Source organism: Heterocephalus glaber, unplaced genomic scaffold (assembly GCF_053883595.1).
Source record: "Heterocephalus glaber isolate CG9 unplaced genomic scaffold, H.glaber_assembly_v1.0 deba00001472, whole genome shotgun sequence".
Taxonomy (NCBI): Eukaryota; Metazoa; Chordata; class Mammalia; order Rodentia; family Bathyergidae; genus Heterocephalus; species Heterocephalus glaber.
Genome location: NW_028258315.1, coordinates 55,342,804 through 55,365,104, shown reverse-complemented (window position 1 = coordinate 55,365,104; position 22,301 = coordinate 55,342,804). Strand labels below are relative to the sequence as shown.

Here is a 22,301-nt window from a genome sequence, read left to right as displayed (position 1 = left end):
AAATATTAGGTGTGCTTTTTACCTTAGTTTTCAGTAACTAAATTGTAATGTCTTTTGTCAAGGTTAATCTCGCTTGCAATTCACTCAGCGAGTGTGTGTGTGTGTGTGTGTGTGTGTGTATGTGCATGTATGTTATACATAATATCATAAGTGGTATTGAGAGAAAAACTGGGGATATACTTGCTATATTCAAACAAATGAGAATTGACATTTATATACATTTGTATGAAGGGCTTATACAAATAGAAAATTGGTTGCTTACAGCATAAATGATTCATAACAGGAGAAATACAAGTGGCAAAGTAATCACATATGAGGTTGTTTATTCTAGCAAAAGCTATTTTTTTCTACTAAAGTGGGGAAAAAATGAAAAAAAATTAATGACAGGTCATTGGAGGACAAATACTGCCCATTTAAATTCAGACTATACATCTATGATAACTTGAATTATATGAATTTGAAATTGAAATTATTTTGAATAAAATCACACCTCCTTTACAAATTTCAGAAGATAATACAAAATTACTACATTGTCTTAAGAGTCAGAGAATTTCAAGATTCTTTGGTAAATTGAATTATAAATGGGTTTAATGCAATTGTTTCAAAGGTGTGTCTCTTTGGTACAAACTACAACTAGTGCTTGTTTCAGCAGCACATGTACTAAAATTGAAATGATTCAAAAAATGCAGACATGGTCCCTGCACAAAGGATGACATGCAAATTTGTGAAACATTCTATTGTTTTCCTTCTCCTTTCCTAATTTTCACTGGGAGAAAAATTGAGGGTCTGATAAAATAATAAAAACGTATAACTACTATTCATTATCAGGATTATTCTCAAATGCTGAAAGTTTCAAAGAATGGAAATACAATATTATAATTGAATAAGAAATGTGTATTTTGTGTCTTCCCCTAGTTTCTGGCATACTGCTTATAAAATCTTTAAAATTTCCAGAATGTCACTGAGTACTAGGTGAGATGATTGGCGGCTGTCAAACCCTAGTCAGCTTCAGATTGGGGCTGGTGACCAGAAAGCATGAAGCATGACTAAAGTGTTAGGGCTTCCTGATACACTTACAACTTCTGGGGAGGAGAGAGGGACTAAATGTTGAGTTGATCAGCAACAATCAAGGTTGTAATCACACATATAGAAGGAAGGATCCATAAAAAAAATCCAAGGACAGAGTTTAGAGAGCTTTGAGATTATTACAAGCATGGAGGTATCCCAGAGGCTCACATGCCCCAGGAATGACAGGAAAATCTACCTTCTTAAACCTATGCATTTCTTTGGCTGACTCTTCATGTGTTTTTCTTGCAATGTCCTTTATATTAAATGGGTAAGTAAAGTGTTAACTCTGAGTTCTGCGAACTCCTCTAGAAAATTAATCAAACCTACGGAAGAGGTCATGGGGACTTCAATTTATAGCTAGTTTTCTGAAGTAAAGGTTACAACTCCAGAATTACAATTGGCATTTCAAATGGGGGCCCATTTTGTGAGAGTGAGCCATCAACATGTAGGATCTGACTCTAACTTCAGGTACCTAGTTTCAAAGCAGTTAAGTTATGCAAAACACTCAGTGGGTGTCTCTTGGAGAATTGCTTGTTGGGTATGTATGTTGGGGGCACACATGTTTGTTGCAGGTATTATTTTGAGTGAGCGAATGGGGAGAAGCAATTTGACTTTTTTCCCATTTTATGTGGAGAGTCTTTCAGAAAACACACACACACACACACACACACACACACAGAATCAGCTTTATTCTAGTATGGCTTATGTATTCCTAAAAGTTATTGCAATATCAAAGTCATGAAATAAAAACTACAGGGCTTATGGGAAAATGGTGCTGGAACACAGTACTCAAAAACATTTTCACTGATATACACAAAAAGAAAGTCATGGGAGGCTAATACAAATTATAACATTTTATGTGTATTAAATGGTTAAGAAATATATATAGTGTCATTTCAAAGTGGATGAAGTAGTTACTTCATCTTGAAAAAGATGTGACATTTGATTATGAATATGGATATTGGAAGTTTCAGTTTGTGAGGAATTGTGCAGTGACAGAAGGATTATCTGAAATGAGAGAGAAGGATTCAACCACAGAGATGGATGGATGATCTCATAATTTATGTGCTAAACTAAAGGAGCAGATAGATGTCTGAAGTCTGTGAAAGTTTATATTGTATTTATTTCTACATGACTTGGTCTAGTAAGGTACCATTTTGCACACCCACCTAGTATTTCTTGAAGTGAAGTAACACATAGGGAAATAAAATATATGTGGAATGCTAAAATTGTCCCCTAACATATGAATACTTTTGAGACCAATTCACTTTTTTAATGCACACTTTTTAGCAGAAGTGACTTTACTAGCTTCTGCTAGTCAGATACCTCAGTTTGCATATGCTTAAATTTGCACAGAACTCCTGTAGTGAAAATGAATATAATTTCTTTTGTTATCAAATAAATCCCATAAAATCTGTGCAACATCTGATCCAATATATCAACTTTTCAGACTTTATTAAGAAAGTTTGAAGTATTTCACATTAAAAATATTAAATATGACTATAAATTTAATATTTAGAATTTAGAGACTACTTCACTGTATAACTACAAGCATTTGATTTAATAAATTATGTTATACCTAAATAGTTGACTATCATGCAAATAGTTTAAAAGTTTTACAGAAATTAATAGAGAAAACACAAGATATTAAAAATAACATACAGGATAACATATAAAGAAAATTACATATATACACATAAGTACATCTACAAGATTATCAATATATTCTTGTCTCTGGGTGGGTTGGATGATAGATTTTATTTAAGTTCTTTGTTAACTGTGTTTCAAAATAGTGATTCTTTCCTTTTGTAATACATATACAATTAGTAAAATAAAAAACCATAATTCATGTGATTTAAAACAATCTTATGATATACTTTTACTGCTATTTAACTATGAGCCAAAATTTTATTAGGTACAATGCCTTTATTAAGCATTATCCTTTTGACTCTCCACCTTTCCCCTTCATCAGGCTTGATGTATAAATAAGTTGAACACTGCATCTTCTACTTTGGTCTTTGGCAGACATTGCCAATTGATTCCTAACCAATAACTTTTAATAAGTGTTGCTCTAACTCTGAAACAGCAACTGGAATTAGACCATGAGATAGATCTATTTGTTTCCTTTCTGTTTCACAATACTGACCAAGAGGACCAGGATCCTGCATTACCTCTTGAATATCCATTGTCTGTACTAGCTGTAAAACATTGGGTTTAATTTTTAAAAATTTTTGTTAGTACATGCTTGCAGTACATTGATGATTGCATTCTTATAGCTCAGTGGTTGAATGCTTGCCAGCATGAACAAGGTCCTGGGTTTGAATCCTAAGCACTGCCAAATAAATAACAGTAAAGGGCTGGGGATTTAGCTCAGTGGTTCCACCGCCTGCCTCGACAAGCACAAGGTCCTCAGTTTGATCCCTGGTACCAAAAAATAAATAAATAACAGTAAAAATGTGCTCACTTTTGCAGCACATATGCTAAAATTGGTTTGATTATTTTTAGAGCAGTTTAAAATGTACTTTATATTCACAGCATTATAGTATACATATTTTTGAAACAAGGATGTTTTCTACATAAATATTAGGAAGTGATCCATTTTTCCCTGTGTACGACATTTAGGTTGTTTTTAAGGTAGCCTGAGTGGTCTCTTTTCAAATCTGTCTTGGACAAAGTATTATTCCTTTCTCCTTCACTTGTGATATTGAAAGAAAACTGTTGTGAACCTAGAAGTGGAGCAATAATTACATGTTTTGATATAAGGGTAATTTAGTAGCAACTGGGGGTGGAATGGCCAAATTCTATTATCCAAATGTCAGAAACACCCCTTCCTCAAGTACTGTCCTTCCTACAGGGCAGAATGCCTTCATGATCATATCTCTCTCATTTCTGAAGCTAAAAGTTTAATTTCACATGAGCTAGAAATAAAGTCCTTTAAAATGTAGCTCCTGAATTAAAAAAAAAAAAAGAGGGGGAAAAATCAGACAACAAGTGGGATAGGAAGCCAACAAAATTTGCCTACTGTAACCTTACCACCTAACATACAAAAACTCTAGACAGACAAATGACAAGCTATGTTGAGAGGGGGCATGGATCTCTGGTGCTTACAAATTCAATTCTATTAACCAAGTATTTGTTGAATGCCTTCCACATGCTCAGCAATGTTTTACACACTCTGGAAGAAACAAAGGAAGTATACGACAGTTACTACCCTGAGGGAGTTTGTAATCTTGTCTAAGAGCTTTCCTAGAAAACAATTTTGTGCTGAATAAGTAAGAAATATAAATGATTCAAAACACCCTATGGACAGAAAACCTATTCAAATGTCATCCAAGTGTCACTGTAAATGGAAGATTAACCATCTTCTTTTTAATTTACCAAAGAATCAACCCAGACCATACCTATGCATTAACCTTGATCACATTTCATGTGAAACACTCTAAGAAAACATTCAAACCCAGAATGCTGCTGCTAAAATGTGCAGGAGCAGCCAGCCTTTGCTCCTTGACCTTGTCTGTCAAGCAGGATAGCAAGTTTTTTCTAGGTAATGCATTATCACTGTGTCTCATTCTGATGATGTATTATACTTACACATCATTGAAGAAGCAATTTGCTTTGATGATGTACAGACATGCAATAGATCATGACTGTGAAAAAGCGAGAGGAGGAGCACCCTGGAGATCTATAACTCACACGTTGATGCCATCCATAGAAGAACAGGGAAACAATTAATTTAAGTTATCTGGACAGAAACTGGGCCAACAAAAGGACTTCTGACTCTTTTCCAAATGTAAAAATAGATTTATTAAAAGTGCTTTCTCATGGGTATAAAAAGGGTATGTGACTGATTCTTGTGGTGATGGAACTTCTCAACATTTTGACTGTGATGGTGAATAAACAAAGCTACACTAGTAATAATCCATACAACTTAGAGCCACACATGACCCTATCATACACACATACAGAAATGTGTCTAAGTCAAACTGAGGTACTCTTTGTAATATGAATAGATTGTATCAATGTCGCTATCCTAGTTGTGATATTATGGTATAATTTTATAAAATATTACCAGTGGGGGAAATTGGGTAAAGTATATACATTATCTTTTTGTATTATTTAACAAGTGTCTGTGAGTCTATATAATTATCTCAATAACATTTCAAAGAAATGTCTTTTAAATGCTACTTCAGATGCAAGATCATAAAAAATTATGACCAAACATTTATTATATGATGAAAATTTTCTTCTGTTTGGAACATTATGTAAAAAAAATGCTAGTCATTTTCAAGTTTCTGGAAGATATTGCCAAATATTTAGTATTAACCTCTGATATTTCTAGTCACCTGATGTCTAACTAATATTCAATGCCAAGAAAAGTTCTATTTAACAAAAGATGCTGTGTTAGTTACTTTTCTCTTATTGCTGAGACAAAATATCTGACACACAAAGTTAGAGGGGAAGAGGTTTTATTTAGCTTACAGTTCGTAAAAGTTTCAGTCATAATTGGTTGGCTCCAAAGCAGGGATGGCAGACAGTCATCTGCAGAGGAGAAACAACATGGTGCACACAAAGTAGCAAAAACAACAAGGGACCTTAACTGTGTCTTTCTGCTCTTTTTATCTTATTCAGACTACCGGGATTAGGCCGGTGCCAAACCAGTCACTCATGTGTAGTGGTTTAGTAATCACATACCCTTAATCCTACCATCACACATTCCAAATTTAGCTCCCTTTGATAGACTGTGTGAGGCTTTGAGGAGACATCTAGACACAAGCTACAACAGATACCAGCTAGGTTTAAAGAATAGGTATTTCAGTATACATCGAGAAAGAGAAGAAATCTAAATTTTGTCTTTTGCTATAAAATAAACCAGTATATTTGGGTGAGAACTGTGAATAATTTAAATAATTCAAAGTAATGCTGCAGGTAAAATAGAATAGAGTTCTTAAAATAGCAGGTATAGCTACTTGACACCAAATACCTCTGAGAGCTGAACACTGTCACCCAAAGTCAAATGTAAGTATAGTTGAATTTATTTGGGGATTATATAGGTACTAAAATATTGGTTATATTGTTATGGTGATGGTAGCCTAAGAGGATGACCTACAAGGAAGAAAATGAAGATGAAAATGTACATGAGATAGAATTATGAAATGCAGAGTGAGTAACATAATATTATCTAAATTATAAAAAACCTCCTATGGACAAATGTGTTAACCTTCATGATCTTCCCTTAAGCAGAAGTTGAAACGGAGATTAATTCCTAAGTTTGCTAAGAATAGGAGGATATGAAGACATGAGGAGGCAAGGATATATTCCTATTAGTAGGAAGATAAAGGAGACTACATGTACTAATTAACTGGTATGATTAATCAGCAGAAAATGATTCAATAGAGGCGAAAGTTGTCTGTCACAAAAGAATACAAAGGAGTTAATAGTTACAGAGATCTTAGATTTGAAAATTAATAAATTTTTTATTTTCAAAGAACAAAAAATTTGAATCACTTATGGGAAAATGATAAGTGAAATAAAACATGTTTAGATAGTTTGAGAGAAATCTCAAAAAAAAGCCTGACACTAATTAGTTTTCTTATCTAATTATCCAATGGAAAAGTTTATCTTTATTTCTTCCTTTAGCTTATTTAGTCTCTATTTCTTTCTTTCTTACCTCTTTATTGTTGTTTATTTAATACTCTTTTTCCTAATATATCTTCATTTATAGTTTAAACACGTAGAGGATCATGGAGATATCTGGATTTTTCATTAAGTAAAATTCAAGTTTATGTAACAGATATGAGAATTACAAAAAAAACATGGCCTGCCAACTGATGAAGATTTTGAAAACCAACCAACAAATTCTCTAAAAGATCCTAATTTCTTTCTAAATTTTAAACTTTATTTGGATTTATTAAAAATTTAAACATTTTATTCCATTACTTATTATTTAATAAAAATATTGGTAGTAATGCATTAATTTTTAAACAACATACTGAAAAATAATGCAAATTCTCATTAAAACTGGATAAGTAAATTTCATAATATAAACAAAATATATGGATAATTGTGATTTACATGAATATTATGAATATATGGATATATATGGATAATTATGTGATTTTAACTTAATCCCAATCATGTAAAATAAAAATATTGAAATTCACAACACTTAGTTTTAAACATTACAGAATTTAGGAGAAGACATAAATAATTTATAAAAAATAAGCAAACATTACCTCTAAACAGATTATCCAAAAATTAAAAAGGCATTTAGTTTACTACAATTGGATTGTAGATAGTGAAAATGAGGTTGCTTTAAAATGCAGCCCTTAAGTTTTGAATATTATGAGTCTGTGAATAAAGTGATTTTTTAAAAACATTACCAGTTATGATAAATGGAAGTTGATAGAATAAGAAGTTTTTAGCTCAAATTTCACCGCAAAAATAATAATATATAGTTATTCATGAACAAAGTTGCCTTTCTGAGAGATTTAAGGTTCAGGGAGGAGTTTGTAGTATTCTGGTGGAGCCCAAAATTCAAGATGATTTCTTTGAGAGAGCAGGCACATAGCCCAGTGGCAGGCGTGGCAGTCTTGGTATAGATATGAACTGGAAATAGTTATATCCATGCAGACATGCTTACAGCCCCACTTGGTAACAGTCCAGTCACCAATCCTATTTACCAAGTGATCTGGGGTCAGCCATGTCCATCCAAGCCTCCAGTAAGAGGCACATTGTTACTGGCCCTTGCTGTAGACCCTGGAGCAGTCCTGTGATTTGCCACCTCTTTGCTTCAATCCAGGAACCACACTGGCTCAACTGCTACCCAGTAGGTGACATATCCATCTGTACCCCTAGTGTCAAGATAACAACACAATATCAGGTTTGGTCCTTGAAGTAGCCCATTCACTCCCCAGCTCCACTTTACTGAAGCTTGAGAGCATTCCTGATCACCTATAGCCAAAGAGAAAAAGAGGAAACACATCTATCCATACACCAGTGGCAAATCCTCTAACTATAGACCAAATTGTGAACTCTGAATCAGTGCTTTGGTTTACTCTACCCTTCTTTCTACTTCCATGGAAGTTCCGTCTACTCAGGAGCATATTCAGTCAAGGTAGGAGTCTACTCAGGGATCTGGCAAAACCTACATCTGTTATACCCCATGTCTATATACCTGTTAAGGTTCAACATCTACTCATAATTGTAATTGTGGCCCTGCAAATGTCCCAAGACTCAGACTTTGTCCTGTATAATCATGATCCTATAGGCAGTCCCCTACACCTGGGTATCTGGAAAGAATTGCCTTCCTATGTCCCTGGTAGCATGTCAGCCAACTATTAGTTAATGATGGACTTAGTGGCACATGCCTCACTGAAATCTACTCAAATGTGATCCCAGAGCAATCTCATTAGCCTAGGCTCAACAAGGTAAGATTTTATCCATTGAAAAAAGTGTATAAAGACTGGTGAGGTATTTGCTTTTTCAAATGCACAGAAACCATAAAGCTAAATAATCACATACAATATAAAATGAGTTAATAAAGCTTTAGTAACCAAGAGAATCATGACTGAATGAACAAAGAAATAGTCAATCTGAATTTCAATGAGCTATGAGTACAAGAGTAGAAAGATCAACAAAAATAAGAAAAATGAAACATGAGAAAAATTGGAACATTACTAGAGAAATTGAAACCATACCAAAGAATCAAGCAGAATTTCAGTCATTGAAGACTACAATAACTGAAGTTAAAAAAAAATTATAGAGAGTTTCAATAATAATTTTAGCCATGCAGACGAAGGAGTCAAGGAACCAAGAGAGAGGATTTTAGATATTAGCCAGTGAGAAGAAGAATAAACAGAGTGAATGAAAAATGAGGAAACTATAAGGGGCCTATAGGACACCACTGAATGAACTAATTTGCAAATTATGAGAATTCCAGAAGAAGAAGAGAGATACAAAGGTAGAAAGATTTTAAAAAGTAATAATGGGCTAATTCTCTAATCTTAGGAGCATTATGATCATCCAGATTCATAAAGCTCAAGATATCCTAACCAACATCAATCCTAAGAAGATTACTAGGTGATTCATTCTAATCTTTGTCAAAAGTTAAAAACAAAGAGAATCTTGAAAGCAGAGTTAGAAAAGTCTCATCACATATAAGACCATCAGCTGACTTTACTATACGAACCATGCAGTTTTATAGCCACAGGAGGATATTTTCAAAGTGCTGAAAAAGGACAACTACTAACCAGAGATAACATGCATAGAAAAGATGATCTTGAGAAATGAGAAACAAAAACATTCTCATATAAATAAAACCTTAAAGAGCTCATCACCTCCACAGCTACATACAATTGTGGAAGGGAGTTTTTCCAATTGAGATTTGAAAAGATGAAAAGAATGATATACTATATTCAAATAAGTTGTATCTTTATGGTGTAGGATGATTCACAATATGCAGAGCAATATGTGTGTATTATGCCATATTAAAAGAATGGAGAGTACAAATTATATAATTTCAATAAATTCTGAAAAGCATTTGACAAAATTAAACAACCATTATTGATTAAAATTATCAGAAATTAGGCATAGAAGGAATGTAGCTCAAATAATAAACATCATGTATTACTAGCCCACAGCTATTGGCATATTCAATAATGAAAGTCTGAAAGCTTTTTCTTTAAGATTAGGAACAGAAGAGAAGCATTTCCACTCTCATCATTTCTATTCAAATAGTCCTAAAAATCCTAACGAGAGAAATAAAACGAAAGAAAGAAATTGCACCCAAACTGGAATTAAGAAGTTAAATCATATCTCTTAATAGGTGATACAATTTTATATAACAGAAAACGCTACCAACTACACACACACGTGTACAACTTGTAGGCAAATTCAATAAAGTTGCAAAATTCAAAATCAACTTATAAAATGAGTTTAATTTCTCTACACTGACAAGGAACTATCCAGAAAAGAAATTAAGAAACATCCCCACTTATGATAGCTACCAGTAATAAAATACACATTGAAAGTTATTTAAAAATTGAAGAAAGAAACCAAAGAAGAAAAAAAATAAATGGAACGATGTTCCATGTTCATTTGTTAGAAGAACTGATGGCATTAAAATTTTTATGCTACTCAAAGAAATTTACAGATAGAACATCATCCTAGGAAATTGTTTATACAACTAGAATTCAAAAAAAATTAAATTTGTAACCACAGGAGACTCCGAAAATTCAAGCCAAACTTGAGCAAGAAAATCACAGTGGGAAGCACCATGCTTTCTGGTTTCACACAACACTACAAAGCCATAGAAATCAAAACAGTACCATACTAAAATATAAAATGGCATACTGACAAATGGAACACAACAGAGAATCTCTAAATCCACATACATGTAGTCAACGAATCTTTGACAAAGATGAAGAATGCATAATAAGATATTTTTTGCAATAAATGACATGGGAAAATTCACATGCAAAAGAATGAAATAAGACCCTTATTTTAGGGCACATGAAAAAAGTACCTCAAAATAAATCAAACATCTAAATTTAAGATAAGATACCATGAAACTTCTTGAAGAAAAGCTCGACGTTAGTTCTGACAATAACTTTCCACATATGACACCCAAGCCACAGGTAACAAAAGTAAAAGTAGGCATGTGGGACTTCATGAAAGTAAAAGCTTTCAGCACACCAGAAGGAACAATGAAGAGTAAAAAGTCAATCTAAAAAATGGGAAATAATAATTTAAAACCATGTATCTCATAAGGGGTTCACAACAAAAATATGTAAGAAACACCTACCACTTAAGAAAAATAACAAAAACAAAACAAAAATAAAAGAAATAACACTACTAAAATATGGTGAAAGAATGTGGAAAGACATTTCTCTAAAAATGATATATAAATGGAAAAAAGTGTATAAAAAGGTGCTAATATTACTTCAGAGGAATTCAAATCAAAACCATACCATGATATCACTTCATATCTGTTAGAAAGGTTAATATCAAAAAAGACAAAAATTAAGTCTTAAATGAGATTTGGATACAATAAAACACTTGTAAAGTGTTTGGTAAAGTGTTGGTGACAATGTAAATATTTAAAAATAAAACTGCCATATAACTGGCTCTTCCACTTCTGGTCATATATCTAAACAAAATAAAGTACATGTATCTCCCAAAGAGGTATATATACTTCTATTTTCATTGCAGCTTTATTCACAATAGCCAAGTTATGGAAATAATCTATATACCACTAAATTCATGAATGAATAAAAAATTATATACACACACATACACACTTTCTGGATAAATATATATTTGAAATTTATTATTCATATGTATGAATATTATTCAGCTATTTAAAGAGAAATCCTGTCATTTACAGCAAAACTGATGAAACTGAAAGCATAATACTGAAATTATGCTGAAATACTAAAATCATACTGAAAAAATTAGACAAGGGAAAACAAATACTATGTAATCTCACTTATATGTAGAATGAAAAAGAATTAAACTCAGGACAATTCAGAGTAGAGAGGTGGGGTTTGGAGTGAGAATAAAATGGGAAGATATTAGTCAAACTTTTAGTTGTGGTATGTAAGTTCTGATAATTTAATGTACATTAGGGTGATTATAATTATTAGTACTATGTTATATTCTTAAAATTTGCCATAAGGATATACAGTGGTTCACTAGTTCATGAATTTAATTCATTCCACAATTCTGGAGAAGATGGCCACATTCAGGATCATATGGGGAAGATGGCTGCAGTCATGTTCATCACCCAATGCTCCAGTTCATAAACTGAAGCAAAATTTTGCCAAATTCTTCTGTTTGCAAAATGAATTGTTTCCCAACAATAACCATGAATCTGCAGTATTACTGTATCTTAAGTATTCTAATTACAAGAGCAAGAAAAGAAACAGGAAAAAGAATGAAAAAGAGAAAAGAAAAGAAACGAAGAGGTAGCTATGTGAAGTGATAGTTATGGGAATTAGCTTAACTATGGTGAACGTGTGATATCTAAACGAAGAGTTTTACTTAAAAAATGAATACAATTTCTGTTTGTCAATTTTACCACAATAAAGGTAGTTAATGGTTTGTCTTTGACATTGAGATTCATTCTCAACTTTGCTTTGAAATTAATCATACTCATAATCAAAGATCTTTATAGATTTTTAATCTAAGAAAATCATGAGCATTTTCAGTCTTTGGAAATACAAATTGTACTCAAAGACTCAATTGCACAGAGACGCATCACATGTATTACAATAGACACTTACAAATGTTTTTGCTGGTGATTATGTCTGAGTCTGTTAACAATGGAATGGTGTATACTTGACTTTAGTTTAGCTAGAAAAATCACATAAGTCAGACCATGCAGGATTTTTTGAGTTGAAATTGAAAGGAACTAATTTATTGGAATTCAACATTCTTGAAAAATAGAATAATCTATGTAACAGTAATAAAATCACAAGTTCCTAGATTATTCACATCGGTTTTAAGCTTGCCAATTTTAAAGAGATAAAGACAAAATTGAAAATATTTTATGATGATAAAAATATGATGAAGGGGAATCCAGAATCATGATGTTACTGATTGCTGAAGAAGCTGATTTTTCACCAAGCAAACAGATGAATTTGGAGTAAATGCTAGCTTTGCATATAACATCACAGAATGTAGCTTAGCCTAAGGATGGAAAATACCAGAAGGAACTTTCAGTTCTATATGAAAATGTGGGCACTATGTGGCAGTGCCATACAGTAACCTCCCCTGAAAATTTGTGGGTCTTTAGTTTTTCTGCTTTTTAAATTAGAAGTATTAAAAAATAGATGTGGTAGCAATTGGCAGGTAACCTGGATTTTCTACCCTAAAATCTGTGATTCTGAGTAAGGATAAAACTGAGTGATTCCATGTATAGTACTAAGTACACCTTAGGAGAGTGTGTTATCAAAAGACAACTTGGATGTAAATAAACTTATTTCTTAAAATATCAGGAAACCCTTGACTTAATAATAGTTTTACATCTTTACAATGTTGTGAATATGATACACATTCAGTGAAAATTGTATTCAAGTTTTGAATTTTAATATTTTTCCCAGACAAATGCTAAATAGTATTATGCTCTCCTGTGATTCTAGTAGCAACAAGCTACAGTGCAAAGTCAGCCCTGAGATCACCAGGGTAAACAACTGACACTCTGCAGTATACAGTTTAACATTCAAGTTTGGTTTTTCACATCCTGCATGGCTACCTGATGCCCATAATTGTAGATGTATGGTAATTTCACACTTTATTATAAAATTGACTTTTTGCTCATTTATTTTGCCAAATTGCAGACTAATATAAGTGACTGGACATGTTTAAGTTAGGAAAAGTGAAGCTATAATATTTGGTAGGACAGTCATATTAAATTCAATTTAAACTCTAAATTTTCAATTTATGATGGATTTCTAAGGATGCAAATGCATTGCTGGTCAAGGAGCATATGTATATATTTTCATAGCTTTTGGTTAATATATTTGAATAGTATAAGCTAATGAATCTTCATATTGAATTCAATGCAAATATATCACTTATTCAATGAAGGAACTGTTGCATAAGTACTAATTTTGTTATTAATATTTTGATAGCAATTTTTATCAAGTAATGGCAATATAATAAGTGTTGTTCTAATACTTCTATCCAATAACTGGTGGCTTTATTACAACAAAGGCAATAAAAGTTAAATAATTGCTTAAAGGTCATTTGGGAAATTGTAGAAAGAAAACTTATGTTTCAGTGTTTCTGTTCATCTCTAGGAGTAAATCATTTTAACTGTGCTTTATTATATTTTCATTTATTTTGTCTGAGTAATTATTTTCATATCTACTTTATTCTATATAGATAACATAGGTAGGAATTTAGCTCAGGAATATATATATATATATTTTTAAAATCTCACTAGAGTCTAATTAGCATAAATAATATGTTTGGAAGAAAAACCATGAAAATAAGCTTTATTATATTTCATATAATATGATAATATTTATTATAGAATAAGAAAATAAGTACTAATTTAGAGTTTAGGAAAAATGTATCTATTTGATTGGCTTTTGTTATCCTTTTTGTTTAAATGGGACACCTCTAAGTCATAGATATTTTGAAAAGTCTATAATGCTTCAATCAGAATGATAAATGGTCCAGTGCCGTAAGGGGTTAGGGTGCTGTATTTATATAACCAGAATGATAAATAAGTCTTTTGAAGTTGGAAGGCAACTCCTCTGACTTTAACCTTGGCATATCCTATAATTTCTGACCTTATCTTCCCTGTATAAGAAAAAAGTCTTACCTTATGACCGTTCACCCCAGATGAGTTTGTTTGCTTGCTTTTCCTTGACCCCTAGTGACTTCTCTGGGTGCAGCAAAGTTACTCTTTTTCAGTTGAAGGATAACACATGATGTGACACTTTTGTTAGAGTGTAGTATGTAGTAGGTGATCCAAACAACATGACTTTTTTGTTTTCTTTTAGACATATCTCCGAACATAAAACTGAAGTGAATGTTTGAAACCACTGTCCAGGTAGCTAAGGCAAAATGTTTTATTCACAATCATTAGGGGTTTGGCTGAGTTATCAGAATTTATTCAAAATGATGATTAACACTGGTCAGAAGATCACAGCCTTCTGAGTTATAGTCATTATTTTCAGTTTTTGATTTTCAAACCGACATATGATACAACCAAATTTTGACACAAAAGAGCAGAATAATAAGGCACAGAAAGCAATGAAGAATTATTCATTAGCTGCAAAAAAATTGCAGAAAAGTACTACAAACACTTAGAAAAAATTTGCAATTTTCTGCAAAGAGAAATAGACACAGCGAAAGAGCTGAAATATGTACTGATGAATATTAGGCCAAAAACCTACGTGACTCCTCTTGAACTGTGATACCCCCAGAATAAAAGCTCCGTGGTATGTTGTCCATGAAGACAACATTCATATGCTACCTTTTTTCAGACTTATTCTGCCTAAGGTTAATAAAAAATTCTATAATTAGAGAAGTTTGTGAAATATGAACCAAAAGATGTGAAAATTGAGAAATTGCACAGCTGGGGAAAGGTCATTAAGGCTATGCTCCACAAGTATGCAGCATAATAATAGCTCAATGTATTCAATCTTAATTATCTGAACATCTCTGCCCCTATGGAAACATTCGATATGAAGTAAGTAGCTTCTTGGTAATGTTGAAATTGATGACTTTTCATAAAGTCTGATTCTAAGGGTCTTATTCCATAATTTAAAATTGGCTCAGCATTTAAGATGACCTCAGTATCATGAATAGCTTTTCATTATGCTTTTATATTTGCATCCTATTTGTATCAAGAATACTGAGAAAAAGGCCCATCTGGTCAGAATTACAGATTATTCTGCCATATGGTTTCTCTGTCTGATGCTATGTACTGATCTCTAAAAACTTTCCCAAAATGGCTATAATAAATTCACTATATGTTCTAAAATGAAACTGTTGCTAGTTAGCTTCTAATAAGTCTGTGGATGAGCTTTGCATTATTTATATTGTTATAAAATAAAAACCTTTTTTCCAATCCTAGTTTAGAATACTTATTTTTATCAAAGATTATTCTTTGGTGTCAATAAATTCAATAAGTGAAGGCAAGTGCTATACTTTGGATCTTTAATATCCTCCAAAGACTTAAAAGTTTAAGTTTTTGTTCACAGCCTGTAATGATATTGAGAGATTGGGAAACTTTAGGAGGTGGGGTTTACTGGAAGGAAGTTGTCACTGGAGATGAGTCCTTGAAGGAGACATTGGGGCCTTCATCCCTCCTCTTCCTCTCTTTCAAATCCCAGATATGAGGAGATCTGTTTGCTTCACCACATGCTCCTCGCCATGATGTGCTGCCTCAAGTGTGCAAGAATGGGGCCAATCAACCATGGACTTCAACTTTTAAAACTGTGAGCCAAAATAACTCTTTCCTCTTTTTAAGTCGATTATCCCAGGTATTTTGTTATAGTAATGAAAAGCTGATGAACACCGAAAGATTTAAATAAGTGATTTTGAAATATTTAGATAACTATATTGGGAAAGGAAAATGAGCCTTGATTCCTCACTCCAGACCCAAAAATGAACCTTGGATGAATCCTAAATTTAATTTTACACATTTAAATCATAAACCTACTAGAAGAACATAGGAGAATAACTTAATGACATTGAGGTAGGCAACAATGTTATAGGCCTCAAAAAATATTAATCAAGTAAAGAAAAGATTTTTGAAATTTAAAAATTATAAGAATGATAGCTCAATCAAAACACATGATTATTAAAGTGAATAGGTAAGCAATTGATTAGAAAAGCACTTATACTATATACAGTAAGTCCGTCAGAAATTGCATTAAAATATATAAAAGCTCCTGCTAATCAACAACAGAAGGAAAAACAAGTCAGTTGAATGATAAATAAAAAACTCAGAAAAACTTCTTCACAGGAAAATATATAAATATCCAAAAAGCATAAATGTGCTTATCATAGTTTGGCATCAATGAAACAAAAATCAAGATGATATGCTATATACTCTATTACCCACTAGAATGAAAACAATAAATATTACTAACACCAAAAGTTGGCAAGGATGCATATTATATTAGTTTCTCTTTGATGCTATGAAAAATTATTACAAACATGGTTGCTTAAAAAACACAACTTTGGGACTGGAGATTTAGCTCAGTGGTGCCACTGTCTGCCTTGCAAGTGCAAGGTCCCAAGTTCGATCCCTGGTACCAAAAACAAAACAAAATAAAAACAAAACAAAAGCCCCTGCAACCTTGCAATATTGTAGCTTTGGAGGTCAGAAGTCCTACAATCAAGGTATTGGAAGTTCTGGGTTTCTGTTGGAGACTGTAGGGGGAAAATCTGTTCCCTTGCCTTTTCTAGCTTCCAAAGAACATCTACATTTCTAGGTTCTTGGCCTCTTCTTCCATTTTCAAAGCCAGCAGTGGTGCATCTTTATCTTTTAGTCTCCATTTCTCTTCCTCTCCATCAAATGATCACTTCTGATTAACTCTCTGGCTTCCTAGCTTTCTCTTATAGGGACTCTGTACTTATACTTGTTCTACCAGAGAGTCCAGCAAAACTTTTCCACCTGAAAATGTCCAATTTACTCAAATCTGCTAAATCCTTTTGCTCTTTAATGCAACAAATTTATAGGTTTTGAGGATTATGATATCTTTGGTTGGGAGTTTTATCTTGCTCCCTACATGGAACTACTTGAATTGTCAAAAAAAATAGGGTGATGTCATAAGATGATTCAACATCATTGAAAATAAATTTGGAAATCTCTTATACAATTACACACAGCTAAATATATACAATTAAGCTTTATGACTCATCAATTTTGATCCAGCATATATACCTAAAATGAAAACACATGTTCACAAACAGACATACCTGTGCATGTCATAGTAGCTTTAGTTATAGTAGATAAAAACTAGAAACTACTGAAATATCAACCAAGAATGAATAAACAAATTTTACTACATTCCTATATATGTCCACCAGTTGACAATGAAAAGAACAGATTAATGATACATGTAATAACATGTATGAAATTTAAAAATGTTACCTTGAATGCAACAAATCAGACATAAATATATGTATATATATATATATATATATATATATATTTCTTGATTCAAATTATAAGAATTGCAGAAAAGGTAAAATTGATATGTTTGGGTAAAAATCAGAAAATGCTTTTCACTTCTGGGTCAAAGTTGAATAGAATAATGTATGATGGAGCACCACTGAGTGATGCCACATTTAGGGTGTTGGTCCACAAGTGTACACAATTGTCATAGTGCAAAAAAATGAACACTTAGTGTTTGTGCATTTTTGAATGTAAATTATATGACCATAACAAGTTTTGAAAACTAATCATTTTAATTCTCTGGTCTTGATAAAACTTCAAGATTATGTTACCTTTTCACCTATGGTATTTATCTCACCAAAAGTTAATACAAATTTCATTATTTTTGATTTGTGTGAAAGAAAAGAACTACCATAATCTTTATTAACTGTAAACCCACCTATGTATGAATGGTCTATTTTCCTCTCTTTTTATTTTTTCCCTTTTCCTGTATAATTGAATAAGATCAGTAGGCAAGTAAATGAGAAAATATTTTCCTTCATTTTAATACAAAACAAAAAGCCTGATGGCAAATATTTTATTATGATCAATCCTAACAACATTTGGATTCTGAAATAAAATTCTTGTTTCTTTGATTGATTCTTTTATGTTAAATTAAATGAAGACATGAAAGAGTATTAAAATCAATCTTTAACTCTTTTAGTTATTCTTCTATTTACTTACCTAACTATATGAAATATATTATTTATTACATATACATATTTCTACATTTTCACTGAACTTCCTGTTAGATCTTAGAATATTCTTTGGAATATTCTCTGTATTCATCAGAGTTACTGATCCCACCTGAAAAAGGAAAAAATTTATAAGAACCATACTAAAATGTTTCCCAGATTCTTGTTGAAAACAGGAACACAAAAGATTTTTTTTCTTTTGACTGTTGTGTACTTCTTACTTGAAATGCCATGGAATTTTGTTCATTGAGTCAGGAATCTGACATATTCATGTTAATCTTTTAAACGAAACCAAAGCAAACATTGCAGTATTCCAAGAATGACCTACTTTGAATATTGACAAAGTTAACAGTGATATGCTTGTTTTGCCTGAAACCTCTATTTAGCTGAGATGCTGTCAAAATAATAGTGGCTATTACCTGTCCTTCTCCAAGATTTTCTAGCTAATAATACTTTCATTGTTTCTGAAATTATCTGTCAAAGATGTTTTGTGTGACATCTGTATAAGTCCACACAGCTGAATTGTCTTCTAAATTACATTCATTTGTTCTCAGTGATTTAATAATGAATCTGAAAAATGAGTAATAAGACTCAAAGATACTGGGGGGGTTTTCAGTGAGAGGAAAGGTTTGCTTCCTGCAGCTACTCTCATCATCAGAATAAAGGGGATCACTTCATTGACAATGACACTGATTCAAAATCATAGGCAAAAAGCATGGAATAGGGAAGATGGATGGCTAAAGCATCTGTGCCTGCTGCTCTCACTCTTCTTTCATCTTTTAGACTGGTGGCTTGTGGTCCACATTTGCTTGGTACAGTACAAGCATCTCTCTGATGGCCCAAATCAGGTGCTTGCAAGTGTCACTGTGATTCTACAGTCATTTTATTCACATAGTAAAATTACTTCCACCAATTGTGGTGAATTTCTTAGAAATTAAGCAACCTGAAAAATTAGAGAAAAATAATTCTAAGATATTTAATACTTGTATAGAGGTCCAGAGATACAACAATACAAAATTATCATATCTCAAATTAAAAGATCATATTACAACCAAAATATATACTTATTAAAAATGCAAAATTTTAAATCAAATATTGTAAACCAAAGTGACAACAGTTATTCTTAATATTATTATATGCTATAAGAAAAATAATTACATATATGAAGCAAAATAGTAACAATGGTATACCTCCAAATTCTAATTAGTTAAGGTTAGTTTGACAAACCACTTAAAATAATTAATAATATTAAATATCATCTCTTATACAAAGTCTCAGTTTGCCTACAAAAATAAATCTGAGAGCTATGAAAAATGTACATTTATAAGTGATCCAACTCAGGTATTAATTATGATTCCAAGTTAGTTTCTCCAGCTAGTAATGAGGCCAAAGTCTGTCCAGTAGAAGCCAATCTACACATGCTTTCTTGATGCTATAGTACACAAAATGTGCTTTTGAATTCTTTCACTATTAAAAGACCATTTATCAAAGACATTATTCATGACATTGTCAAGATATTTTTCACTCTGGCCATCTTTTTAATGAGGCTCTTAAATGTCAGAGAAACAGGAAAAGTAAATCTGGACAGATAAATGAAATCTTTTTTTGTTGATGAGAAAAAGACATCAAAGACCACGCTCTAGGTTGTGTCTTGTATAGCATGTTCATCTATGGAGAGAACTTCATGTCTAACAATAAACAGTGTAAACCATCATTATCTTTCTCTAGAAAACTGAAATAGTTTTTCCCATGTCCTGTATAGCTATGGTTTCCCAACTTTCAGAATTATCATCTCTGCAACTCATGCTTCCTTTAATAAGCAAATATAAGAATGTAACCTTTGTATTAATATATGTTAAGAGCGTTGCCCTGATCCCACAACAACAATTTTTATATGTGTTTTTTTCTTCTCATCATTCTCTCAATGTGTTTTTATAATTTGTGTTTAGTTATTTTGAAATCTATAAAACATTATTTATTTCACTTAAGAGTATCGCCTCAATGTGCATCCATTTAGCAATAAATGTCTCTAATTTCTTTTATTTATGGCTGAGTAGTACTCCATTTTATTAAAAAAAACAACATTTTCTTTATCCAGTCTCCAGTTGATGGGCATTTGAGCTCTTTCCAAGTTTTAGCTATTACAAACTGTGCTGCTATGAACATGGGCGCACATATATCACTGTGGTATGATTCTTTTAATTCTTTGGGGAAGATACCCAGCAGGGGAATGGCTGGGTCAAATGGGACTTATAGTCCTAGTTCTTTTTTTTTTTTTTTTTTTTTTGGTACTGGGAATCGAACTCGGGTCCTTGAACTTGCACAGCAGGCGGCAAAAACAACGGAGCTAAATCCCAGGCCCTCCAGTCCTAGTTCTTTGAGGTATCTCCATACTGATTTCCACAGTGGTTGCACCAGTCTATACTCCCACCAGCAGTGGAGCAGTGTTCCTCTTTTCCCACAGCCCCGCCAGCATTTGTCATCGGTTGATTTCTTGATAGCAGCCATTCTTTCTGGGGCGAGGTAGAATCTTAGCGTTGTTTTCATTAAGGACTAAAAGATATAATAGATAATGTGAAATAGGAAGAAAGGGGGCAAAGGGGAAGGGGAAGTGGGAGGGGTAGGGGAAAGGAAAGAAGGGAATGGAATTAATATGAGAAAATGAAAAGAAGGAAACAGTCTTTGTAAATAGGGAGGGATGGAGGGATTGAAGGGAGAGCAGGGGAAGGGTGAAAAAATAAGAACCAAGAGAGTATGTAAATGTGTAAATTTCCAATGATGAATGTCATTATATTGTATACCTAAAATGTACCAATAAAAAGATATACAGAAAAAACATTATTTCTTAAGCATTGTGTATTTATTTCCTGGAATTCCTATAATTGCTGCAAACCCAGTGGCTTAAAATAAAAAAAGAATTACTCTCTCAGACTTTGGGAGTCTGATATACAGAGTTGGTGGCTTCTCTGGGACTCTGTGTCATGTGTCTTTCCTACCTTCTGATGGTTTGCAGAAGTCTTATCCACTCCTCAGACAGCACTTGAATTACTGCAATCTTTCCTTCTATCTTCATACAGCTGTCTTCCCTTTAGGAATGTGACTTCCCCTTGTGTTCTCGTGTGTGTGTGTGTGTGTTCTCCTTTTCATATAAGGATATTACTCATAGTCAAGTTCAGTTCTCCAGTATGAGTCCATCCTAACTTAAATCTTAATTATATCTGCAAAGCTCTTGTTGTCAAATAAGATCACATACATAGGTTCTTGGGAGAGGACTCCAGCATATGCCTGGTGGTGGGAGAAACAATTCTTCCAATATGTTTGATGTATATTTATGTTCACTTATTTTATTTCTGGATTCTATCATGCCTTGTACCTATTTCTAGTTGGGTACATTTATTTTACCTCCATTTAAAACTACATGCAAATGTCTATTCTTTTTAGAGCTTTCTATATTCTTCATTAGATAGATTCATTCTTTCATCATGAATTTTCACATGATAATTTTCACACAGGTCCTTAGAATAAAAATTATGAGACCAAGTCTAGTACATACTATTTTCTCAATAAATAGGCTTTAACATAAGTAAGTGGCACTTAGATTTTAGCTTTTAACTTTTTTTTGGGTACCGGGGATTGAACTTGGAACCTTGTGCTTGCAAGGCAGGTGGTGGCACCCCTGAGCTAAATCCCCCGACCTGACACTTAGATTTTATTATAATTATAATAATACTCTGCTAGAAATCCTTGAGCATGTGAAACTATATCTTATATTCAAACTACTTCTTGATAATATTTATTGATTTTAATTAAATGATATTCAAATGAATATTAAAGGAATTGTATATCTGGACACCAAA

At 32.6% G+C, this 22,301-nt stretch overlaps 1 non-coding gene across 1 annotated transcript; it reads left to right on the top strand.

Moving 5' to 3' along the window:
• Window positions 1–636: 636 nt before the first annotated feature.
• On the top strand, window positions 637–744 carry LOC147826366 (U6 spliceosomal RNA). The gene has a single exon (XR_015439667.1). It is a non-coding gene; the product is annotated as a U6 spliceosomal RNA (small nuclear RNA).
• The last annotated feature ends 21,557 nt before the right edge of the window (window positions 745–22,301 follow it).